We start from the raw sequence: 10150 nt of genomic DNA, 5'->3' as shown, positions 1-10150 counted from the left end.
TTTTTGTGGCATCCTTTTCTGGTTTTGGTAACAGGGTAATGCTGGCCATATATTTAGAAGCATTTCTTTCTCTTCAATTTTTTGAATCATTTGAGAAGGGTATGTATTAACTCTGCTTCAAATGTTTGGTTGAATTCATGTTTAAAGCCATCTGGTCTTGGAGTTTTGTTTGTTGGGAATTTTTGATTACTGATTCAATTTATTACAAGTAATTGATCTGTTCAGGATTTCTACTTGTTCCTGATTCAGTCTTGGGAAATTGAATGTTTCTAAGAATTTATCTATTTCTTCTGGGTTGTTTGTTGGCTTATAATTTTTTGTAGTAGTGTCTTATAATGTTTTGCATATCTATATTTCTGTGTCAGTTATAACCTCTCTTTTTTCTCGCTAAGTCTGGCCAAAGGTTTATCAATTTTGTTTATCTTTTCAAAACTGTTAGTTTCATTGTTTGTTTGTGTTTTTTAGCCACTATTTCTTTTTTTAGTCACTATTTCTTATATTTCTACCCTGACCTTTATAATAATAGCTATAATAATAGTTATTTAAGAAAGTGTCTTTTAAAATTATTCCTAGCTGTGTCTTTTTCTTTAAATGTTTATTAAATCATAGTTTACGCACATTGTGTTTAATTAATATGGCCTTTATTACCTCTGCTTTTTGGAATTAGTTTTCTTTTAAAACCTAATGTGTGATCAATTTTGTAAAAGTAAAAGGATGGTTGAAAATAATAAATATTTCCTGTAGTGTTTTTAGCCTCATTAATATTAAATTATATATTATTTTTTTCCACTTAATCTGGCTAAGATAGAAAGGGTGGACTAAAATTTCCACTTCAGTTATGTTTCTTTCATTTTCTTGGAGGAAGTACATTTAATGCAGTGGTTCTCAAATGCTAGCATGTATAAGGATCAACTGGAATACTTATTAAAATGCAAACTTTAGAGCTCTAGAATATATAAGAGATGATGTCAGGAGTTTACAATTTTAATAAGCATTCTGATGCAGGTAATACAAGGACTAAACTTTCAGATACACTAATGTAGTGTCTTTGAGGTTCTCAAGTTATAATGACCTGGGTCCAAATCTCAGTTATGCCTTTACCAGTGACAAACTTGAGCAAGTCATTAAGCCTTTCTGTGCTCAGTTGTTTCATATCTAAAATGAGAATAATCATGTCTGCCACATAGTGTTATTCAGAACATTAAATTAGTTAACACATGTGAAAATGATAGTGCAGTACCTGGCCACATTGTTCATTATTATAAAGGCCCGTGCCTCTTATTTTCATTGACCACATACTATTTTATCAATGTAAAATAAACTCTTCCTCACTTATTGAATTCTCTATTGATTACTATTAATGGCCATCTATACATTTTTATTTGCATTTTTCTGTTAAGAAATATTTTTAGTTTTTTTAAAAGATTTTATTTATTTATTTGTCAGAGAGAGACAGAGAAACAGAGCACAAGCAGGGGGAGCAGCAGGCAAAGGGAGAAGCAGGCTCCCCACTGAGCGAGGACCCTGATGCGGGACTCAATCCTAGGACCCTGAGCTAAAGGCAGATGGTTAACTGACTGAGCCACCCAGGCATCCTGAAATATTTTTACTTTTTAAGGGACTTTATTTTAGATATCCTTTGTTAGTTGCAAATAGTTGTATTTTTCTTTTGTCAGTTGAATTGGAAACTTTGTTGTTGTTGTTTAGTTTTTATTTCATAATCATAAACTTAACTCTGTAATCCAGCTAGACTTGGAGAGGAGTAAGGAAAATATGGATCCCATAGAACTGCAATGACAGTCCAAAGATCGCTGGATATTTTGAGCAGATGGGGGTGAAGGGGTTCTCTCCTGAGCTACAGAAGAAATGATCTGGTAGTTAAGATAAAACACAAGTCAAATTTATTAGATTTGTCCATAGTCAGCCATAGGGTTCTTCTTGCTGGTCTTGTCATTCCTGGATCCAAAGCACTCCGTGGCTTCCACAATATTCATGCCTCCTTTCACCTTGCCAAAGTCCACATACTTGCCATCCAACCACAAATTCTTGACGATACAGATGAAAAACTGAGAACCATTTGTGTTGGGCCCAGCATTTAACATGGACAAGACGCCAGAAACCGTATGCTTCAGGAAGAAATTCTCATCATCAAATTTCTCCCCATAGATGGACTTGCTGCCAGTGTCATTATGGCATGTGAAGTCACCACCCTGGCACATAAATCCCAAAATAATTCTGTGAAAACAGGAAACTTTATAACCAAATCCTTTCTCCTCAATGCTCAGAGCGTGAAAGTTTTCTGCTGTCTTTGGAAATTTATCTGCAAACACCTTGAGGGAGACCCAGCCCAAGGGCTCACTTCCATGGCCATGTCAAAGAACACAGTGGGGTTGACCATGGCTGGGTGGTGGTGTCTGCAAGGCCAAGTCTGAAACATTTATTAGAGGACTTAACTCATTTACATTGGCTTTATCTTCTATAAGCTCTTTTGCTTTAATATTTTCATATTTTTATGCTGTTTGCTTTCTTTTATTTTATACACAATATTTTTTTTCCTTTTTTGTTTAGGTATTTGGAAGAAATTAACTACCCTTTAAATTTACCTTTATGTTTTAAAAGTTTTACCTATTTTTCTCTTATCATTTGTTTGTTTGTTTGTTTCTCTCTTATCAATGTTAAGTAAAAAGTGGTATTTCTTGATTTCTCGCCTTCTCCTGAAACTATCTCTACTATAGAGTAACGTTTTACATAGCTAGATATTCATAAGACTTATTTTTCAACTTTGAATTTTAAAAGTTTCAACCAGGACATGTCTGATCCTGATTACCTCATTTATTTTGTATTATATTGATCTTTTCAGATCAAAGATTTCTACTAAACTTCAGGTTGGTTTTTTGGTTTTGTTTTTGATTTTTTTTTTTTTACTTGATCTGTTCTTCATGTGATTGAAAAGTTTGCATTTCCTTGATCCATTCTCCATATTGTATTATGTTTTTTCCATTTTGTAATATTTTTCTTTTCAGTTTTTGATGTAGTATTCAATGATTTATCAGTTGCATATAACACCCAGTGTTTATCACATCATGTGCCCTCCTTAATGCCCATCACCCAATTACCCCCATCCCCCCACTCACCTCCCTTTCTGAAACCCTCAGTTTGTTTCCCCAAGTCAAGAGTTTTTAATGATTTGTCTCCCTCTTTGATTTCTTCCCATTTAGTTTTCCCTCCTTTCCCCTATGGTTCACTGTGCTATTCCTTATATTCCACATATGAGTGAAACCATACGATAATTGTCTTTCTATGCTTGACTTGTTTCACTTAGCATAATTCCCTCCAGTTCCACCCATGTTGATGTAAATGGTAGGTATTCATCCTTTCTGATGGTTGAGTAATATTCCATTATATATATGAATTGCATCTTCCTTACCCATTCATCTGTTGAAGGACATCTTGGCTCCTTCCACAGTTTGGCTATTGTGGACATTGTTGTTATGAACATTGGAGTGCATGTGCCCCTTCTCTTCACTGCATCTGTACCTTTGCAATAAATACATAGTACTGCAACTGTTGGGTCATAGGGTAGCTCTATTTTTAACTTCTTGAGGAACCTCCATACTATTTTCCAGAGTGGCTGTACCAGCTTGCATTCCCACGAACAGTGTAAAAGTGTTCCCCTTTCCCCACATCCTCACCAACACTTGTTCCCTGTCTTGTTAATTTTAGCCCTTCTACCTTCTGTAAGGTGGTATCTCATTGGGGTTTTGATTTGTATTTCCCTGATGGCAAGTGATGTGGAGCATTGCTTCATGTGTCTGTTGGCCATTTGAATGTCTTCTTTGGAGAAGTGTCTGTTCATGTCTTCTGCCCATTTTTTTATTGGATTATTTGTTTTTTGGGTGTTGAGTGTGAGAAGTTCTTTATAGATCTTGGATACCAGCCCTTTATCTGTAATGTCATTTGCAAATATCTTCTCCCATTCCATGGATTGCTTCTTTGTTTTGTTGACTGTTTTCTTTGCTGTGCAGAAGCTTTTCATCTTGATGAAGTACCAAAAGTTCATTTCTGCTTTTGTTTCCCTTGCCTTTGGGGACATGTCTTAAAAGAAGTTGCTGTGGCCAATGTCAAGGAGGTTACTGCCTATGTTCTCCTCTAGGATTTTGATGGATTCCTGTCTCACATTGAGGTCTTTCATCCATTTAGAGTTTATCTTTGTGTATGGTGTGAAAGAGTGGTCAAATTTCACTCTTTTGCATCTAGCTGTCCAATTTTCCCAGCACCATTTATTAAAGAGACTGTCTTTTTTCCACTGGATATTCTTTCCTGCTTTGTCCCAGATTAGATGACCACAGAGTTGAGGGTCCATTTCTGAGTTCCATGTTCTGTTGCATTGATTGATGTGTCTCTTTTTGCGCCAGTACCATGCTCTCTTGATGATCTCAGCTTTGTAATATAGCTTGAAGTCAGGGATTGTGATGCCCCCAGCTTTGGTTTTCTCTTTCAACATTCCCCTGGTGATTCAGGGTCTTTTCTGGTTCCATACAAATTTTAGGATCGTTTCTTCCAGCTCTGTGAAAATTGTTGATGGTATTTTGATAGGGATTGCATTGAGTGTGTAGATTGCACTAGGCAGCATTGATATTTTCACAGTGTTTATTCTTCCAATCCATGAGCATGGAATGTTTTACCATCTCTTTGTGTATTCCTCAATTTCTTTCATAAATGGTCTGTAGTTTCTAGAGTATAGATCCTTTATCTCTTTGGTTAGGTTTATTCCTGGTATCTTATGGTTTTTGGTGCAATTATAAACAGGATCAATTCCTTAATGTCTCTTTCTTTAGTCACATTGTCAGTATATAGAAATGCAACTGATTTCTGTGTATTGATTATGTATCCTGTCATGTTGCTGAATTGCTGTATGAGTTCTAGCAATTTTAGGATGGAGTCTTTTGGGTTTTCCACATAAAGTGTCATGTCATCTGCAAAGAGAGAGAATTTGACTTCTTTGCCAATTTGAATACCTTTTATTTCTTTTTGTTGTCTGATTGCTGAGGCTAGGATTTCTAGTACTATGTTGAACAATATTGGTGAGAGTGGGCATCCCTGTCATGTTCCTGACTTTAAGGGAAAAGTTCTTAGTTTTTCCCCATTGAGAATGATATTTGCTTGTGGGCTTTTCATAGATGTCTTTTATAATGTTGAGGTATGCTCCCTCTATCCCAAATTTTGAAGAGTTTTAATCAAGAAATGATGCTGTATTTTGTCAAATGCATTTTCTGCATCTATTGAAAGGATCATATGGTTCTTGTCTCTTCCTCTGTTAATGTTATCTATCAAGTTGATTGATTTGTGAGTGTTGAACCACCCTTGCAGCCCAGGAATAAACCCCACCTGGTCGTGGTGAATAATTTTTTAAATTTACTGTTGGATCCTATTGGCTAGTATCTTGGGGAGTATTTTGGCATCCATGTTCATCAGGGATATTGGTCTGTAATTCTCCTTTTTGATGAGGTCTTTGTGTGGTTTTGGCATCAAGGTAATGCTGGCCTCATAGAAAGAGTTTGGAAGCTTTCTCTCCATTTCTATTTTTTGAAAGAGCTTCAGTAGAATAGGTATTACTTCTTCTTTCAATGTTTGGTAGAATTCCCCTGGAAGCCATCTGGCCCTGGACTCCTGTTTTGGGGGGAGGTTTTTGAATACTGTCTCAATTTTCTTGGTGGTTATGGATCTGTTCAGATTTTTCTGCTTTTTCCTGTTTTAGTCTTGGTAGTTTATAAGTTTCCAGGAATGCATCCATTTCTTTCAGATCGCCTAATTTGTTGGCATATAGTTGCTCATAATATGTTCTTAAAATTGTTTCTATTTCCTTTGTGTTAATCATGATCTCTCCCCTTTCATTCATGATTTTATTAATTTGGGTCCTTTCTCTTTTCTTTTGGATAAGTCTGGCCAGAGGTTTATCAATTTCATTAATTCCTTCAAAGAACCAACTTCTAGTTTCATTGATCTGTTCTACTGTTCTTCTGGTTTCTATTTCATTGATTTCTGATCTAATCTTTATTATTTCTCTTCTACTTGGCTTAGACTTTATTTGCTGTTCTTTCTCCAGGTCCTACATGTGTAAGGTTATCTTGTGTATTTGGGATTTTTCTAATTTTTTGAGAGAGGGTTGCATTGCTATGTACTTTCCTCTTAGGACCACCTTTCCTCTATCCCAGAGGTTTTGAACCAATGTGTTTTCAATCTCATTAGTTTCCATAATTTTTTTTAATGTTCTTTTTTAATATCCTGGTTGACTCATTCATTCTTTAGCAGGATGCTCTTTAATCTTCAAGTGTTTGAGATCCTTCCAAGTTTCCTCTTGTGATTGAGCTCATGTTTTAAAGCATTGTGGTCTGAAAATATGCAGGACATAATCTCAATCTTCTGGTATCGGTTGAGACCTGATTTGTGACCCAGTATGTGATCTATTCTGGAGAAAGCTCCATGTACACTCGAGAAGAATGAGTATTCTGTTGTTTTAAGATGGAATGTTCTGTATATATCTATGAAGTCCATCTGTTCCAGTGTGTCATTCAAAGCCCTTGTTTCTTCATTGATCTTCTGCTTAGATAATCTTTCCATTGCTGTGAGTGGGGTCTTAAAGTCCTCTACTATTAAGGTATTATTATCAATATGTTTCTTTACTTTGGTTATTAATTGGTTTATATCATTTGCTGCTCCCATGTTGGGGCATAAATATTTACAATTGTTAGATCTTCTTGTTGGATAGACCCTTTAAGTATGATATAGTGTTCTTCTACATCTCCCACTACACTCTTTGGTTTAAAATCTAAATTGTCTGATATGAGGATTGGTACCCCAGCTTTCTTTTGAGGTCCATTAGCATGATAAATTGTTCTCCACCACTTCAGTTTCAGTCTGGAGGTGTCTTTAGGTCTAAAATGAGTCTCTAGTTGACAGCATATGGATGGTTCTTGTTTTATCCAATCTCATACTCTGTGTCTTTTGGTTGGAACATTTAGCCCATTTACATTCAGAGTAACTACTGAAAGAGATGAATTTAGTGCCATTGTATTGCCAGTAATGTCCCTGTTTCTATAGTTTATCTCTGTTAATTTCTGGTCTATATTATTCTTGGGGTTTTTCTTCTTTTATAGAATCCCCCTTAATATTTCTTACAGGGCTGGTTTGGTGGTCACATATTCTGTCAGTTTATGTCTGTCCTGAAAGTTCTTTATCTCTCCATCCATTCTGAATGACAGCCTTGCTGGATAACGTATTCTTGGCTGCATGTTCTTCCCATTTAGTACCCTGAATCTATTTTGCCAACCCTTTCTAGCCTGCCATGTTTCTGTGGATTGGTTTGATGTTATTCTGATATTCCTCCCTCTGTATGTAAGGAACCTTCTCTCCCTAGCTGTTCTTAAGATAGCTTCTTTTTCTCTAAGATTTGGAAGCTCCACTATTATATTTCAAGGTGTTGATCTATTTTTATTGATTTTGGGAGGGTTTCCTCTCTGCCTCTTGGACATGAATGCTTGTTTTCTTCCCCCGAGTAGGGAAGTTTTCAACTATGATTTGCTCAAATATACCTTCTGGCCCTCTTTCCCCCCCACCTTGGGCACCCCAATAATTCTGACATTGGCTCATTTCAGGGCATCATTAATCTCTGAAAGCCTTTCTTCATGGGCTATTAGTTGTTTATCTTTTTTCTCAACTTCATTTCCATCAGCCTGTCCTTCAGAGCACTTATTCTCTCTTCTGGCTCATTTACCCTATCTGTTAGGGCATCCAATTTAGACTGCAGCTCTTTCATAGCATTTTTAAGTTCAGCTTGATTCAATCTCATTTCCACCCTTAGAGATTCTGTACTGTCATTTATGCTTTTATCAAGCCTAGCTTTTAATTTTGTAATTGCTATCCTGAATTCCATCTCTGACATCTTACTTATATCCATATCAATTAGCTCTATGGCAAAGAACATTCCCTCTGGTTCTTTCTTTTTTTGTGAATTCCTCCTTCTAGTCTTTTTGCCCAGAGAAGGATGGGTGAAAGAATGAGCACAGTCTAAAATATCAGCCACAACACAAGCAAAGTACACCCTAAACAAATCTGAAGCAGTTGGAAACCACAACAGAAAAGCAAACAAAACTAAAATGAAACAAAACAAAAAGTGGAAGTGGGGTGGGGGGAAGAGACTATAATCTCACAGAATGGACAAAGCAAGTTGATCCACTTATTTCTGATTCAGTTTTGGTCTCTGTGTTAGGAGACACTACATCCTAAAATTACACAGAAAGGAAAATTTGAATAGAGTGAAAAAGGTCTAAAATGAAGCCTATATCTATAAAATGTAGATGTAAAAAATAAAAGTTAAAAGTGACTTAAAAACATAAGTTGGTGAAATAAGAATCTAGTTGAAATGGGGGAAAAAGTAAAAAAAAAAAAAAAAGAAATGGAAAATTTTTGACTGGAAGATAGTTGTGTGAAAACACCTGTGGCTCAACAAACTATTTTCCCCTGGTGCTGGAGTTTTACAGCCTTGTGGGGTCCATAAAGTTGTAGTCCACCTCTTCTTCCAGTCTGTCTTCTGGCGGAGGGGCTTGCTGTATACTGTCTCTCATGTGTCTTTGCCTGGGTGGAGTTGCCCCACCCCTTGTCAGGGGGCTGGGCTCAGTGTTGCTTTTGTTCCCTTGAGGTTGTCTACACCTCTTCAGAGGATCAGAGCAAAAGTGGCCATACCCAGATCTCCAGCCCAGAGATTGCAGCCCCCCCTCTTTAATAAACTCTTTGGGACAAATGGTTTTCACTTTTTTGCATGCCGAACTCTGCAGACTCTTGTGGCATGTGCCCACTGCAATCCTCACAGAGGAAGTCCTAGGGACCCATGAGTACAACTGCCATTTGTGTCCTTTGGACTGCAAGCAGTTGTGGAATTGCATAGGTAGCCTGCTCCACTGTTCCTGGGTCACGGCTGGGTGCTGCCCTGCTGTTCTTTCTGGGCCTACCATCACCCTGAGAGCTGTTGCCCAGTCGTGTGTGCAGCTGTTTGGCCCCTCCCAGCGGATGGTAAATGGCCCATGCATTCCAGTCCTTTTCAGGGTGCTCAGGCAAAGAGCAGTCACCCCAATGGCCTGCCTTGAAGTTTATGGCAACCTGAGCTGAGGGTCCTTCCTGGGCTTGCTGATCATAACCAGTTTCCCCACTCCACTGTATGGGCACTCTACCATTTCAGGCACCCCCATTCATTCTGTATCTCCTGGGATCCTGAGACTACAATGACCCACCTAGAATTCTGCGCTTTTCATCTGAGGTATGTCTCTCACTGGAGCAGATTTCTAGGGGTTCCAATTTTGCACTCTGGTGTTATATCACTTTCCAGTAGCCAGCTCATGGAGGCTCCCTCCCCCCTCCATTTATCTTCCTATGTCTCCCCATAGATTCATGACTCCACACCTCCTACCTTGCAAAAAGCAGTGACTTTTCTACTTGTAGAGTTCCAGATATATTTTCACTACATCTTAGGCTGAATTCATGGGTGTTCAGAATGGTTTGATATATATCCAGCTAAACTCAAGGAACCAGATGAAATAAGATCCCCTACTCTTCTTCCATCTTGCCTTTTCAACTCATTTTGTAATAATTTTTTAAAAAGTCTTCTCAGGTGGGGAGTTAAGATGGCAGAGGAGTAGGGGACCCCTTTTTCAGCCAGGCCCCTGAGTCGAGCTGGATAGGTACCAGACCAGCCTGAACATCCACGGAATCAGGCTGAGATGCAGGAAGATACATATAGATCTCTACAAATGAACAACTCCAGCGCTGAGTATTGAGGTACGAAGCAGGGAGCCATGAAACCTCGCACAGATATCGGAAGATAAACGGAAGGGGGAGGGAGCCGCCGCGTTTGGGCACTGGGAAGCAGTAGCCACCTGCACAGGGGAGCAGGAGGACTCTCTGACGGCACCCGCAAGAGAACAGACTGAGACCATGAGCTGGGGAGCACGTGCCAGCAGACTTCTTATGGAACTCCGGTGTGCTCACTGGAAACAGACTGAGACGGGGAGCTCCGGGAGTGCACGGGGGTAGCCGGAGGCTGGTGGCTGGCGGTATTAGAAACACAAAGGACAGAGACATGCCAGCCCTGGAAGTG

General features: G+C 38.4%; 1 pseudogene; it reads right to left on the bottom strand.

The window, feature by feature from the left end:
• Positions 1–1904: 1904 nt before the first annotated feature.
• On the bottom strand, positions 1905–9592 carry LOC123000273 (peptidyl-prolyl cis-trans isomerase A-like; annotated as a pseudogene).
• Positions 9593–10150: the final 558 nt, after the last annotated feature.

The sequence above is a fragment of the Ursus arctos genome, chromosome X, assembly GCF_023065955.2.
Source record: "Ursus arctos isolate Adak ecotype North America chromosome X, UrsArc2.0, whole genome shotgun sequence".
Taxonomy (NCBI): Eukaryota; Metazoa; Chordata; class Mammalia; order Carnivora; family Ursidae; genus Ursus; species Ursus arctos.
This window is presented reverse-complemented; position numbering and strand designations above follow the sequence as displayed.